Below are 16,053 nucleotides of genomic sequence, written 5' to 3'. Positions count from 1 at the left end.
TCTTCTCCCGGGGAGTTAATGCCATTAGCATCCCTATCTCCCCGCTCCAAGGCAGAGCATGGAGAGAGGAAACACTGCGAGCGGGCCAGGGGGACAGGTTGCACATCACTCACTGCAGCCGGTACCCGACCTCCTCGAAAAAGGGCCAGGCCAAGCCAGGTACATAGAGCTCTTCGCTGCCTCCTCTCCACCCCCTTACTCCGCTGGGGAAACAGCTATCCCCACTCTCCTCTCCCACTTCGTTGAGTGCCGTGCCTCCCACTCTTCCTCCTCCCCCCTGCTCCGCTTCCCTCTTGATCGCTCTCACCTTTCCCCGCGGACCGGGCTGCTGAAGTGGGGCCTCTCCAGGAGGCAGAAGGATTGAGTTCTGCCCGCGGTCCGGGAGCCCCCGATGCGTGCAGACACTGCGGAAGCCCGGGCCGTTCGCTCACCGTGTCCCCGTGAGTGAATGGGGTGGTGGGGGGAGGGGGCGTGGGGGCGGGGAGGGGATTTTTAAACCGAAGAAACAACCGTTAACGACAACTTCCGGTGACGGCTCCTTCAAGACACCGCGCGCGGTCCAGCGCATGCGCCCTTCCTCTCTTCTGCCTATTACCTGCTGGTTCGCCAAATTGTCCCTCACATTCATCACCCCTTCCTCAACTCAATGAACTCACTATCACCTCACCTCCATCACCTCACTCTTACCTCCATCAAATCACTATCACCTCACCCTCACCTCTGAACCCCATCACCTCACCCTCATCTCCATCCCTCACCTTCACCTCCATCACCTCCATGAACTCACTACCACCTTGCCTCCATCACTTCACCCGCACCTCCATGAACTCACCGTCACCTTCATCAACTCAAAGTCATCTCCATGAACTTACCCACTCTCACCTCCATCACCTCCCCTCATCTCCATCACCTCACCTCACCCTCCTCATCAACTCACTCTCACCTCCATCAACTCAAACTCACCTCCACCACTTAACCCTCACCTCACCTCCATGAACTCACCCTCACCTTCAACAACTCTCCCTCAGCTCTCACCTCCATCACCTCACCCTCATCTCCATAAACTCACCTCCCCTCACCTCATCAACTCACCCTCACCTTCATCAACTCAAAGATAACTCCATCAATTCAAACACACCTCACACTCCCCTCCATCACCTCACCCTCACCTCAAGCAACTCCGCATCATCTCCAGCAACCTCCTCACCTCCATTAATTCACTCTTAACCCTTCACATCTTCAACTCACCCTCACCTCCCTCATCTCACCCTAACCTCTATCAGCTCACCCTTACCTCCATTAACTTCCTTCACTTCCGTCAACTCGCCCTTACCTACTTCATCTTCATCAACTTACCCTCATCTCATCCTTACCTCTATAATCCTCTTTCACCTGACCCTCATATCCATCAACCTCCAGCATCTCACCTTTACCTCATCTCACCACTGTAAACTCATTCTCCCCTCCATCTCTTGATCCTTACCTCGTCCTTACCTCCATAACCTCCTTCACCTCCATCAACTCCCCCTTACCTCCTTCACTTCCCTCAATTCACCTTCACCTCCCTCACCACATCCTCACCTCCATCAACCTCCTTCAACTCAGTTTCACTTCCATCGACCTCCTTCACCTCACTCTCACATTAATCAACCTCATTCACCTAGCTTCCCTAACAATACTTCCCAGCCTCACCCTGCCAAACATCCTCATCACCCCCTTCAATCCTTCCCATCTGTCAACCTCCACAACAATCACCTCCGTCTCATCCCCATTAATTGTCTCCACCCACACCCCCATCAAACACCCTCATCACCCCCTAAAAATCCTTCAACCCTCATCATTAACCTCCTCAACCTCACCCTCATTGACCCCCTAAAAATCATAAATCTCCTTCACCTCACTCCCACACCCATTGAACATTCTTATCAGCCCCCACCAATTCCCCCACCCTCAATAATCATCACTAATCTCCTTAAACTCATCTTCACATTGTCTCTCTCAATCAACCTCCTTTATCTCACCGTCATGCTCTCATTGTCAGCCCCCCTCACCTCACACCTCCATCAATCCTCCCTGCACTCATCCCAACATCAACCTCCCTCACCTCACCCAACCCCAACAAAACTCTCAGTTCACCCCCTTCAATCCCTCCCAACCTCACCCTCTCATCGTCAACCTCCTTCACCTCACCTTAACCTCAGCAACACTGTTAACCCTGACAATTATCTTCATCCTCATGACCTCCTTCACCTCATCCCCATTAAACCCACATACTGTTATCAATTCCCCTCAGCTTCACTACCCTCATTCAATCCAATCAGCCTCATCCCTCTCTCTCAATACCCAGCAAACCCTCCTCACTCCCATCAGAGCCCATCACCTTCATCTGTCACTCCCTCACTCCATCAAACTCCCTCAGTCTGTCTCTACCCGTCCCCCCACCAAAACTATGAAGAAGATATACATGCAATTCTAGAGAAATGGATAAAAGACAGATATAGCAAACGGAGGTCTTATTGTTATTAGGTAAGAAAGTCTATATTTTTATTTTGTGCAATTCTTAGTTTGTATTTGGGATTAACTGATATGGCTTGAATTTAATAGTTGTCTGTCATTGAAAAAATGCTAGTGTCTAATTGCAAGGAATGTAAAAATACATGTTTCATCAAGTAGACTTAGTATGGCTTTACGATGAAGCAACCAATATTTAGGAGAATTCTTTGAGGTACCATGCAGGAAAGATAAAGGAGAATCAGTACATATTTGAATTTCAAAAGGTGGTTAAAAATGTACCCATGGTGTTGAGGGTAGTTAACATAGATAGAGGAATAGCTAAGTAATTGAAGAGAGAGAGAGGGAGAGAGAGAGATGGGGCAGAGGAAGGATTTTAAGCATTCCAACCTGTAACTAGTGAGTACCACAGGGACCAGTACTGAAGTCACAATTATTTACAATATATATTCATGAATTGGATGACAGAAATGAATGTTCTATCACTAGGTTTGCAGATGACACAAACTAGATGTGAAGTCAAGTGGTGAGGATGGCACAAAGTGTCTACAGAGTGAAAATACAGGACAAAAACTTGGCAGATGGACTATCATGTGGGATAGTGTGACGTAATGCACATTGGACAAAAAGAATAGCTGAGCATTATTTAAATGGATAAAGACTGCAGAACGCTGCAGCACAGAGAGATGGCCGAGGTTGGGTGGGTTGATTTCTCACGCATAAATCACAGAAGGTTAATCTATAAGGGTAGCAGGTCATAGGGAAGGCAAATAGAATGTTGGTCTTTATTTCAAAGGGAATAGTGTATAAAAATAGAGAAGTCTTGCTAAAACTAAAAAAAAGGTTGTAGTTAAATCACATTTAGAATACTGTGAATATTTTTGGTACTTTTACCTAAATAAAGATATACTAACTTTGGCAGTCGACCAGAGAGTGTTCTTCAGGTTGATCCAGGGTTTGGAGGGATTTTCTGAGTGATGAGTAGGGTGAGCATGTATTCATTGGAGTTTAGAAGAATGAAAGATTAACTTTTTGAAATATATACCATTCTTAGGGGTTCTGAAGAAGGGTCACTGGAACCAAAATGTTAACTCTGTTTTCTCTCCACAGTTGCTGCTGGACCTGATGGGTTTTTCTAGCAATTTCTGTTGTTGCTTCAGCATCTTCAGATCTTTGTTTTTTTGTTTAAAATTCTTAGGGGAGTGACAGAGTAGATGCTGAGAGGTTTTTCTCCTTGTGGGAGAGTCTAGAACCCAATGTATATCATTTCTGACTAAGGGGGTGCCCAGTCAGGTTACTGATGGGTTGGTATTTCATCTCTCATTGGCTAGTGAGTCTGAAGGCTCCTTTTCCACAGAGGGCTGTAACACAGAGGTTGGGTGATTAAGTATATACAAAGCTGAAAGGTAACATGTTTTAATCAAGGGTCACGAGGAAAAGGCACAAAAGTGAGTTGAGGATGATAAGATCAGTTATGAACTAACTAAATGTCAGAGGAACCTTGAGGGGCCAAATGGTCCACTTCTGCTCCTACTTCTTAAGGTCTTCTTATGATCTTCCACCCAGCATTACATGGGGTTCTGTCAAAGATTCTAGGGCAGAGTAGCCTCGATAAGCTGGATCCTTATTAATGATTCAAATAGGCCTTTTAGGTCTCTTGTAGCACATTCCTGAAGAAGGGCTTATGCCCGAAACGTCGATTCTCCTGTTCCCTGGATGCTGCCTGACCTGCTGCGCTTTTCCAGCAACACATTTCCAGCTCTGATCTCCAGCATCTGCAGACCTCACTTTCTCCTCTTGTAGCACAGTGTTGGTGTCCATATCTCGGAGCCAGACAATTCATGTTCACATTCCACTTGCTTCAGAAGTGTGCAATAACATTTCTTAACAGGTTGATTAGAAAACATCTGCAAGGAGTAAATGTGTTACAGGATCAATCGTGTCCTTTTACAACATTGCTTGTATTAAAGGAATTCCCAGACATTTAGATAGGCCTTTTATGTTAGGAGTATATAAAACTAATCAACTTAGGACTTGAGTGCAACATACAATAGAGTGCCAGAACTAAGTGATTCAGGGAGCTAAGTGGACAGAAAAAAGATTTGTGCTGTTGCTTTTCACGTTTCTAGGATTGATCCATATTCTGCTACAGACAAAGAATCTGGTTAATTGGTGAGTACCTAATAAATGATTATGGTTTATTTTATTACTCAAGTCCAAAATCATATAGCAGTTGATAGTGAGGTTCCATATAATAAATATATTAAAAAGGAACAAAATATACAATTGAATACTACTTTCTTCATTCATTAATGGAATGTGGGCGTTACTGGCTAGGTCAACATTTATTTCCCAGCCCCCGGTTGCCCTTAAAAAGATGGTGATGAGCTGTTTTCTTGAATGACTGAAGTTGACCCACAATACATTCAGGAGAAAATTCCAGAATTTTAATCCAGTGGCACTGAATGAATATTTCCAAGTCAGGATCATGAGTGGCTTAGATGGACACTTGCAGGTGTTGGTATTTTCATCTATCTGCTGTCCTTGTCCTTCTAGATGGAAGTGTTTGTGACTAAGGTGCTGTCTAAGGAGCCTTGGTGAATTTCTGCAGAGCATTTTGCAGATGGTACACACTGCTCTGACTGAGGATTAGGGTTGGAATAGGTGAATATTTGTAGATTTAGTGCCAATCAAGCAGGTTGCTCTGCTCTTGATGGTATCAGGCTTCTTGAGTGCTGTTGGAGCTGCACTAATCCAGGCAAGTGGATTACACTCCTGACTTGTGCCTCTGACCTGCTCTTGTCGCCACCATATTCACATGGCTAATGATTAACCAATAACTAAATAACTTAATTATAATTAAGTAGTTATTTAGAGCACATTTTGGTTAGGATGTCAGGTGATGTGCCTCAGTTACAGCATGGTTACCAGTTTAGCTCAGAGTAAACATGGGTCTGAGATAAATGTTGGATGTTTGAGCAGGTACAGCTCTGTCTTTGCACTTGAGGCTGAACTAATGACACCATGATGCCTCAGGAAGGTGGAAAGTTACCTGGATTCTTTGTAACAGGAGGCAGTCATAGCTTGTTGGGTTGGATCATCTGATTTGGTTGGTGTTCAGGTACAGGAGCGTGTGACTGTGAGTCAGTCAAGTAAGGGATCCAGAAGACAGGAGCGCAGAAGCCTCAGTCTTTCCAGCAGGTTTGAGGTTCTTTCAAATTGTCTGAATGAGAGTGAGGGCTGCAGGGCAGGATGTGCTAAGTGATCTTGGTGTCTTGGTTCAGAAAGAACGGGATCAAGAAGGATTGTGGTGATAACAGTACATCATATACTGAAAGGGATTGAAACCATTTTCAACAAAGTGCATGAGGTCAGAAAACCATGTTGCTTGTCTGGTGCTAGAGTTTGGGACATTTGCTCAGGGCTGGAACTGGAACCTATGGTGCAGACAGTTACATTTGGCATGGATATAACATTGGTTGGCTAACTAAAACCAGAGTATAAGAGAAAATGGAAAATTTTCAGTTTGGCAAGGTGTAGTGAGTGGTTGGCCACAGGGATTGGTGCTGAGATTCAACTGTTTAGAATTTATATAAGTAACATAGATCACAAAATGGAAAGTTGGTTGACAAAATTGCTGATGATACAAAGACAAGTCAGAAATTAAGATGTGAAAAGGGCACAAGGAGACTACACAAAGATGTAGATAGGTTAAGTGAGTAGACAAATATGGCAAATAGTATATGATGTGGAAAACTGTGAAATTGTCTTTTGACAGGAAGAATAAAAAAATGCATCTTATCAAAATGGTGAGAGATGGAGTGATCTAAGTGTGCATGAATCACAAATGGGGCTTGCATAGCAATTAATAGGAAACATAATCGAATTTTACAAATTGTTGTAGGGGTAATTGAATACAGAATTAGGAAGGTTATGCTTCAGGTATATAGGGCACTGGTGAGACCACATCTGGAGCACTGTGTTTAATATTGGTCACTTTATTAAGTGAAGGGTATAAACATTTTGGAGGCAGTTAAGAGAAGATTTACTAGACTAATACCTGGAATGGGCAGGTTGTCTTATGAGGAGGGATTGGATATTTTAAATAGGGTGTGTAACTTGTTTCATTTTTTTGCAGAGAAATTGGACCAGTGAGGTTTCCCTTAACTTTGGAGCTGCAGTAAACATTCAAGACATGATTAGTTATGATTCCAGCTGATGTTATTAGTGGACAAGTTGGATCCAAGAATGTAGTCTAGGTCAATAAATTATATCTTTTACATGTTTACTTTTAACATGGTGGTCATTTACTGAAACTTTGGCTGATAATTTTCTGTACCATTAAAATAGTTGTTTATTATATAAAGAAAAATAAAATAAACAAAATTGAGCTATTTTAAATAGAGAATGCAGTTTGAAAAATCTTAAAACACACAGCAAGTCAAAGGCTAATCTGTTCACCAATTCCATGACTTCTCAACAATTCAAATCCTTCTAGACAAATCTTTAGTTGACTTAACTGCTTCTCCCAGTTCTGTCTTGTGAACTGTGATGCGTTGGTCCATGAATACCACTAAGTATAGGACAGCTCAGGTAAAACTGTTATTTTGGTGTAAAAGTTTTTTTCATGAAACTAAAAGTTGAAATTTTAGTTTACTAAGTGAATATTTTTAATCACACACTCCTAGTCTATACGTTTCACAAGCTAAACTTTTAGACGAAGGTAACTGAGCTTTCCCTTCGCTGTCCTATAGTCCTTTGCAGGAGAGAAACTATATTTACTGCTAATCTCAATCAAGCTTTATCCAAAAGTGGCCAAAAGGTTTTCAATTTCTGATCTTTATGAAATCAACATTTGAATAAGCATTGAAAAGATTGATTAAGAATATATATTTAGTCATAAATCCCAAAGTATCAACAAATTTCCATTTACACTCCAGGAAGTTTTCGGTTACCTGCTTTCTGATACATACTGGATTAAAACATAGTTCTGAAAGGACACTCTGACTTTGTTTATTTTTAAACCCTTCACCAGAGTAACCAACATTCATATGCCATTAGTTTGAAATCCAAACTCTAAAATTAATGTTTTTATAATGTCACCCTTCAAAATATGATAAGAGGAAGGGACAGAAATTGCCCCCATCTTTTCTTCAACCCTCTCCTGTCTGATTTATACTGATACAATAATCCATTTCACAAGTTTATGTTGGTGAATCTCTTTCTTTTCTCCTTTCACCATCCAGTGTGAACAGTGTTCCTTCTGTCACTTAATCCTGGCATTTTCCACTCCTATACCAGTGCCTTTGATGTCTTCTGTATCCCCCTTTATTGATGGCATGGGTACGTGTCCACCCAAAGCTAGGAATGAATTTTTGATCATCAATAGACCACATATCACTGTGGCTCTCTCATCATACTGATGCTAATATTTCTCTCTACTGCCATTATTGTCCCCTCATCACACTCCATGCCAGCAAGGTATCTTTATGCTTCTAATTCATTTGGGCATTCTCGCTTCTGCCTTCATGTTGGGTCTATTTCCAAATCCAATACAGATTCTCTCCACTGTTGGAATTTTACCTACACCCTCATGCTGGCACTGTTCCTAATTCTTCATTGCCTTTATCTTAAGGGTGAAATCTTATAGGGGCTTTGACAATGAGCGCTGCAAGAATTGTGTGAGAAGTTTGGCGAGGTCTTTCTAGATGTTGCAAGCAACTAATTGCATTTTCTAACTGAATTCCAGGCATCAAGAAGAGATTTCTGATTGGTGCGATGCCTATTTACGGGATTATTGCTTGTTGTCATCTCAATTAGCCCATTGATAAGCAAGATCCTATCGTACCACCCTCAGTGAGCAAATTAGATGCTGAGAATTCCCAACAAAGAAGTGTGAGCGGGTACCTGGTGATTCCTGCCCACTGCCTCTACTTCCAGACTTCCAATACCAGGGCCCAGTCCATTGGCAGTGACTGCATGCAAGCACATCCTTGGACCTTGACATCAGACATTTGCCAGCATCATCAGATCAGTATGGAATATCTCTGACTCACGTGAACTATGCTGCTGCAACTCGAGGTGCATCAACAACTATGATTGCTTTCTGCTGTAAGGGCACATTACATACAGGGGTAGACACACAGCTCACAGATTGAACAAGCTCTTCTCATGTCTGTCAGCTTTGTTTCTTACTGCTTACTTGCTTTACCTTACCTTTTTGTGCTTTGCTCCTTCATTCAGAGCTACCAGCCTTCTGCATAGACTTGCTGTGCAGCACAGGCACAAAATCAGTAAGCTTATCATGGTCATCAGCAGCTCTCAGTTAAGTCAAGGGAGATGGCTTTCAATTAAAGATTCCAGGTCTCGTAAGTCAAATATAACTTCTGAAACCAGTCAGTCAGCTACTTGGAGTGATTGGATTCAGCACTGTGACAAGCTTAATGCAAAACACCACACTTTCCATTTTGGCTGCTTTTGCCATTATATGATCTGTTTTCTATGGAATTATGGGAAGTGGGTATTAAGGGGGATGAAAGTTGGTTGCACAGCTGTTCGTGCTCATGGGGGAAAAATGATGACGTGCCCCAAGTGCATGAATAGGCAGTGCAGATTCCGTGGAGGGTTAGCAGGGTTTTGAAGTGGGGTAGGGCATGAGCTTTGTTGGGATGAGGATTCAGTAGCAAAGATATAATGAAAGGTACCAGCGATAAATTGATGGTACTAACTGGCACTTACCCTGACAGAGCAGAAATGATCACTCCAGAGTATTGAGATAGTTACGAACTCTTCCAGCTACAGAAATTAGGAGAATTACGCTAACATCAAACAAGAGGGCACCAAAGGGGTGTGCTAAGTAATTAATGAGGCATTTTGGATGATAATATGAGAAAAATCGTTAGGTCATGATTTGAGAAATCTTCCACGAAACTTAATGAAATTGGAAAAAGGTAAGATTCAGCTCTTCTCTTGCTTGTACCTACTTCAAGAGTCTTATTGGTTCCTGTTGATATTTTTGTTGCGAGATGTAATCAACAATATCTTACTTTTATATCATGCCTTTACCAACTAAAATGTTCCAAGATGCTTTACCAACTCTTATAAGAGTATACAAAATAAGATACAAAATATACAGTAGGATATTTGGCCCCTTAGGCCTGTTCTATTATTCAATAAGATCATGATCTGATTACACCCTCATCTCTACTTACCAACTGTTCTGCATAATCCTTGACTTCCTAGGTGTGACTGAATTTTTAAAAATAAATAATCAATCTGTCTAATTTAGCAGTGTTAAATTACACAGCTTCTAAAACTTGTTGAAGAGAATTCCAAGCACTAATGACCCCTAAGACAAGAAAGTTTTACTCATCTCTGTCTTAGAGGCTCCTTATTTTGAAACTGTGGCCTCTCAATCTGGATCTACCCACCACAGAAAACATCCTCTTAGCATCTAACATGTCAACCTCTTCAAAGTCCTATGTCTTTCAATAAAATTATCTTTCATTCTTCTGAACTGCAATAAGGTTGGTCTAATCTGCTCAACTTTTCTTCGTAAAACAACCACAAATTTCAACATTAACATATATAACAGGTTAGGAGATGCAACCAAATGCTTTTAAGCAAACATTTGATAGATTTTACTTGAGAGGAGTGAGACATAGAGCAGAGAGTTTTGTGGAGAGAAATCCAGAGCTTAGCATCTTGGCTATGAATGGTGGACAGGAGAAACCAGATAAAATTCATGGAAGAGGTCAGCATTGGAGGATTGTAGGACTGCAGGACATAATAGAGATTGCGAGGGGCAAGGACACAGGAGGATTTGAATACAAAGATGAAAGTTTTAAAATCAAGTTTTTAATGCACCAGGAATCAAAGTAGATTGGCAAGAACAAGGTTGAAGGGTGAATGGGTCTCAGTGTGAGTTAACATATGGACAGCAGAGTTTTGGGTGAGCTCTAGTTTACAGTAGGTGGGTGTTTGACTACTGGATCATTGGAAAAGACAAATATGGAGTTAACAAAATCATGTATGAGTGTTTTAGTATAAGATGGGCTGAAGTAGAGACGCAGACAGGCAGTAGAAGTAAGTTGTCTAAGTGGAGAATGTGTAGGATCAGATAGAACAGCAATGTTGGGGGCTTCAACATCTTGCAGTGGCCAGGGAGGTGGATATACTCATTGACATGGAAATGGTGTTTGTAGCAGTGACTGCATGATGGATTCAGCTTTTCCAATATTTAATAGATGGAACTTTTGCTACAATATTGATCACAGGTCACAGGCTGCTGTATGTTTGCAGGCTTCTGTTTTGATTAGGGCCTAGCCTGTTAAACATTGAGATAATACCTTCTTTTGTGTCAAGTGACAATATTACCACTGCCTAAATGTTCAGCCCAGACACTGTGTGGTTGACTGCTCTGCCTGCCAATTCTTAAATAGCTGTCTGAAATGTGATCACACTAAAAATGGAGGTTAGCAGGAGAGCCTCCACTACTTCTGTATCCCCACCACGTTTTGAAAAATCCCAGCCAAGAAAATACATTTGTCAATTCCCACATAAGCTTCCTTTCTAACACCAAAAATGAAAAGCTTTCTGTAATGATTGAAATGAAGTCAGCCAGGTGAACCTCATATTATATGAATTCATTGATTGGGATTGTTAATCTTGGCTGACAGATATAAACAGGAGTGTCAGAGGTTCTGTTGACTCTGAGAGCTGGCTCTAAGGAAGTTAGATCAGTGTCAAGGACTTTCCACATGGAGATAAAGGATGCCTTGGAGATGTAATATCAGCTTCTGCAGTTATTTCACTTTCTTTCTATTTCATTACTAGATCATTTGATTGCTTCAATCTATTGTATTATTTTAGAGACAATTTCTGATGTTATGCTCAACAAAAAAATTAAGATTCAACAGATGAATATCAATTTATTAGTTTTGATGGCAGCAGAGGGTCAGGGCATGAGGAGAACTCTGTGTTTCCTTGCACAGCGCTATGAGTTTAATAAAGAGATAAGGCCTTATCAAGATAAATAGAACGCAGCTCCAAAAATATAACACTTCTGTGTCAGTTTAGGTTACATGCTCAATTCTCTGAACAGTGTTATAGTGATAGGAGTTTCAATTGTGAGAGGAACAGACAGGAGTATCTGTGGTCATGATCGAGACTCCTAGATGGCATGTTTCCTCCCGGGTGCTAGGGTCATGGATGTCTTGGATCAAGTCTACAGGATTTTTAAGGGTGAGGGAAAGCAGCCAGAATCGTGGTATGCATTGGTACCAATGACATAGGTAGGGAAAGGGACGAGGACCTGAAAAGAGAATAAAGGAGGTAGGTTGGAAACTAGAAGGCAGGATGAGAAGAGTAGTAATCTCAGGATTGCTACCGGTGTCATGTGCTAGTGAGGCTAGGAATAGAGAGTGAGTGCAGATGAACATGAGGCTACAGGGGTGGTGTATGAGGTAGGACTTCAGATATGTGGATCAATGGGATACCTTCTGGGGAAGGTGGGACCTGTATAAGCAAGACAATTTGCACCTGAACTGGAGGGAGATCAATATCCTGGGTGGGAGGTTTGCTAGAGTTCTTTGGGAGGGTTTAAACAAGATTGGCAGGGGCCTGGGAGTCTGTGAGGAGGGATAGGCGCTTGATGCATGTGTGAAAGGTGCAGTCAGTGTGACGGGTTGAAATGTATCTATTTTAATGCAAGAAGTATCAGGAATAAGGGTAACAAACTCAGATCATGGATCAGTACTTGGAACTATGATGTTGTGGCCATTACAGATACTTGGATATCACAGGAGCAAGAACGATTGTTGGATGTTCCAGGGTTTTGATGTTTCAAAAGGAATGGGGGGGTGGGGGGGGGGGGGGGGGGGGGTGGTGGGTGGTGGGAGGCTGGGGGCAGGTAAAAGAGGTGGAGAAGTGGCATTGCTAATCAGGGATGGTATCACAGCTGCAGAAAGGGAGATCAAGGAGGGTTTGTCTACAGAGTCAGTATGGGTGGAAGTCAGAAACAGAAAAGGAGCAGTCACTTTATTGGGAGTTTTCTACAGCCCCCACAGTTGCAATAGAGATACAGAGGAGTAGATTAGGAGGCAGATTTTGGAAAGGTTCAGACATAACAGGGCTGTTGTTATGGGTGACTTTAACTTCCCTAATATTGATTGGAACCCACTTATTTCAAATAGTTTGGATGGAGCAGTTCTTGTCAGGTATGTCCAGGAAGGGTTCCTGATGCAGTATGTAGATAGTCTAACTAGAGGGGAGGCCATATTGGATTTGGTGCTTGGCAATGAAACAGGCCAGTTGTCAGATGTCTCGGTAAGAGAGCATTTCAGTGATAGTGATCACAACTCCCTGACCTTTGGTATACTAATGGAGAGGGATAGGAGCAGACGGTATGGGAAAGTATATAATTGGGGGAGGGGGGATTACAATGCTATTAGGCAGGAACTGGCATGCCTAAATTAGGAACAGATGTTCTCAGGGAAATGCATGACAGAAATGTGGAGGTTGTTTAGGGAGCACTTGTTGGTAGTGCTGGACAGGTTTGCCCACTTAGGCAAAGAAGGGATGGTAGGTTGAAAGAACCTTGGGTGACAAGGGATGTGGAACATCTAGTCAAGAGGAAGAAGGAAGCTTATTTAAGGTTGAGGAGGCAAGGATCAGACAGGGCTTTAGAGGATTACAAGATAGCCAGGAAGTAACTGAAGAATGGACTTAGGAGAGCTCGAAGGGGGTATGAAAAAGCTTTAGCGGGGAGGATTAAGGAAAACACTAAGGTGTTGTACACTTATGTGAAAAACAAGAGGATGGCCAGAATGAAGGTAAGGTTGATCAGGGATAGTGGAGGGAACTTGCACTTTGAGTCAGAGGAAGTAGAAGCAGTCCTTAATGAATACTTTGCTTTAGTATTCACTACTGAGAGAGTCCTTGACGTTTCTGAGGACAGCATGAAACAGAGTGTTATGCTAGAACGGGTTGATGTTATGAAGGAGGATGTGCTGAAAATTTTGAAAAACATGAAGATAGATAAATTCCCTGAGCCAGACAGACTATACCCTAGGATACTACAGGATGCGAGGGAGGATTTTGTTGCGCCTTTGGTGATGAACTTTGTCCATGTTATTTCCTTGTTCAAGAAAGGGAATAGGGATAATCCTCAGAATTACAAACCAGTCAGTCTTACGCCTGTGGTGGGCAAAGAATTGGAGATGATTCTGAGAGACAAGATTTATGATTACTTGGAAAAACAGTTTGATTAAAGATAGTCAGGATGGTTTTTAGATTAGATTACATTACAGTGTGGAAACAGGCCCTTCGGCCCAACAAGTCCACACCGACCCGCCGAAGCGCAACCCACCCATACCCCTACATTTACCCCTTACCTAACACTACGGGCAATTTAGCATGGCCAATTCACCTGACCTGCACATCTTTGGACTGTGGGAGGAAATCGGAGCACCCGGAGGAAACCCACGCAGACATGGGGAGAACGTGCAAACTCCACACAGTCAGTCTCCTGAGGCGGGAATTGAACCCGGGTCTCAGGCGCTGTGAGGCAGCAGTGCTAACCACTGTGCCACCGTGCCGCCCACAACTTGGGCCATTCCTCACAAACCTTATTAAATTATTTGATGTGACAAAAAACGTTGATGAAGGTAGAACAGTGGATGTGGTGTTCATGGATTTTAGTAAGGCATTTGATAAGGTTCCCCATGATAGGCTCATTCAGAAATTAACTGTTTGGAAACAGAATTGCCTAGCCCATAGAAGATGGTGGTAGATGGAAAGTATTCAGCCTGGAGCTCGGTGACCTGTGGTGCTCCGCAGAAATTGGTTCTGGAACCTCTGCTCTTGGTGATTTTTGTAAATGCCTTGGATGAGGAAGTGGAAGGGTAGGTTAGTAAGTTTGCCGATGATACAAAGGTTAGTGGAGTTGTGGATAGTGTGGAGAGTTGTTGTAGGTTGCAACAGGACATTGACAGGATGTAGAACTGGGCTGACAAGTGGCAGATGGAATTCAACTTGGAAAAGTGTGAAGTCATTCACTTTGGAAGGTTGAATTTGAATGTAGAATATAGGCTTAAACGCAGGATTCTGGGCAGTGTGGAGGAATAGAGGGGGTCCATGTCCATAGATCTCTCAAAGTTGCCACCCAAGTTGGTAGGGTTGTTAAGAAGGCTTAAGGTTTGTTGGCTTTCATTAGCAGGGGGATTGAGTTTAAAAACTGTGAGATTACGCGACAGCTCTATAGAGCTCTGGTTAGACCACACTTGGACTATTGTGTTCAGTTCTGGTCGCCTCATTACAGGAAAGATGTGAAAGCTTTAGATTGAGTGCAGAGGAGATTTACCAGGATGCTGCCTGATGCTACCAGGAGGGCATTTCTTATGAAGAAAGGTTGAGAGCGCGAGGGCTTTTCTCATTGGAGCGAAGAAGGATGAGAGGTGACTTCATGGAGGTATACAAGATGTTGAGAGGCATAGACAGAGACTTTTTCCCATGGCAGAAATGTCTCTTATAAGGGGACATAATTTTAAGGTAGAAAGGTTTAGGGGAGATGTCAGGTAGGTTCATTACTCAGGGAGGGGTGGGTGCGTGGAATACACTGCCAGCAGTGTATAGAGTACACTGGTAGTAGAGTCAGATGCATTAAAGCAACTCTTGGATAGACACATAGAAGATAGTACAATGAATGGATTGTACTGTGTTGTGCTGTTTGATGTTCTATGTTAACAGGTTCAATCCATACTTTTATCATGCAAAGGCAAGAGTGCATGAAATAAATCAAATTGACATTTATATTCAGAATCCGTAATTTATTTACAACCCCCAAGACATTCCAATAGAATTTACACACAGCTTCCCTCTCCACTTGTCACTTCAGTAGCCACTGATGATATCAGTTATGTTGATCCGATCCTTCTCAATGTCATCATCAAATTCCAGCTTGTGAGCCCGAAAGGATATTCTGACTAATAATTAAGCCAAAGTTATCTTCAGTAAATTTCTGTTAGCCGCAGTTTATTATTTGTTGGGTGAAATCACTCAAGTGGATTAGGAGCTTTACAATAGCATTATTATAAAACAAGTATGGTTAATATTTCATAAAGCATTCTTTTTAGTTTAAAATAATCAGTAAGTTTGAGGTTATGTGTTTATTATTCCCCCATCCTTTTCCTGGTTAATCTGAAAATTTGTAAGCATATTATCATATGAATACCTGATACAGGTTATTTCAATAAAAAAAACAGTAGATGCTGGGGATCTGAAACAAAAACAGAAATTGCTGGAGAAACTTATTAGGTCTGGCAGCATCTGTGAGGAGAAAGTTAATGTTTTGAGTCCAGTGATTCTTCATCATAACAAACTATTTTCATTAAAATAACAGTGAGAGAACTGTGACTTATCAAATATTTTTATGGAGAGATCATTAATTTCAGGCTAACAGACTTTTCTTATGTTTATGTCAGAACTTATTTTAAAATGTCCACCTGTAGTTTCTATTGCTTTTATTTGATATCAATTTTGAAA

The 16,053-nt window shown here is 42.1% G+C and overlaps 1 protein-coding gene and 1 long non-coding RNA gene across 3 annotated transcripts in view; one reads left to right on the top strand and one right to left on the bottom strand.

Annotated features, from left to right (window-relative positions):
* slc45a4a (solute carrier family 45 member 4a) overlaps window positions 1-488 on the bottom strand; it is a 75,226-nt gene extending 74,738 nt beyond the window's left edge. For both annotated transcript variants that reach the window (XM_043687819.2, XM_043687822.2), the window contains exon 1: window positions 308-488. The gene's annotated coding sequence lies outside the window, so the exon portion shown is untranslated. The remainder of the gene's footprint in view (window positions 1-307) is intronic.
* Window positions 145-8,354, top strand: LOC122548894 (uncharacterized). The gene is made up of 4 exons (XR_006311357.2): window positions 145-440; window positions 4,641-4,683; window positions 6,650-6,770; window positions 8,261-8,354. It is a non-coding gene; the product is annotated as an uncharacterized LOC122548894 (long non-coding RNA).
* Window positions 8,355-16,053: the final 7,699 nt, after the last annotated feature.

This window comes from Chiloscyllium plagiosum, unplaced genomic scaffold, assembly GCF_037043375.1.
Source record: "Chiloscyllium plagiosum isolate Xiang-an unplaced genomic scaffold, Cpla_swu_hap1 HiC_scaffold_4, whole genome shotgun sequence".
NCBI classification, from domain to species: Eukaryota; Metazoa; Chordata; class Chondrichthyes; order Orectolobiformes; family Hemiscylliidae; genus Chiloscyllium; species Chiloscyllium plagiosum.
The sequence above is the reverse complement of the archived record's forward strand: the minus strand, read 5'-3'. Positions and strand labels throughout refer to the sequence as shown.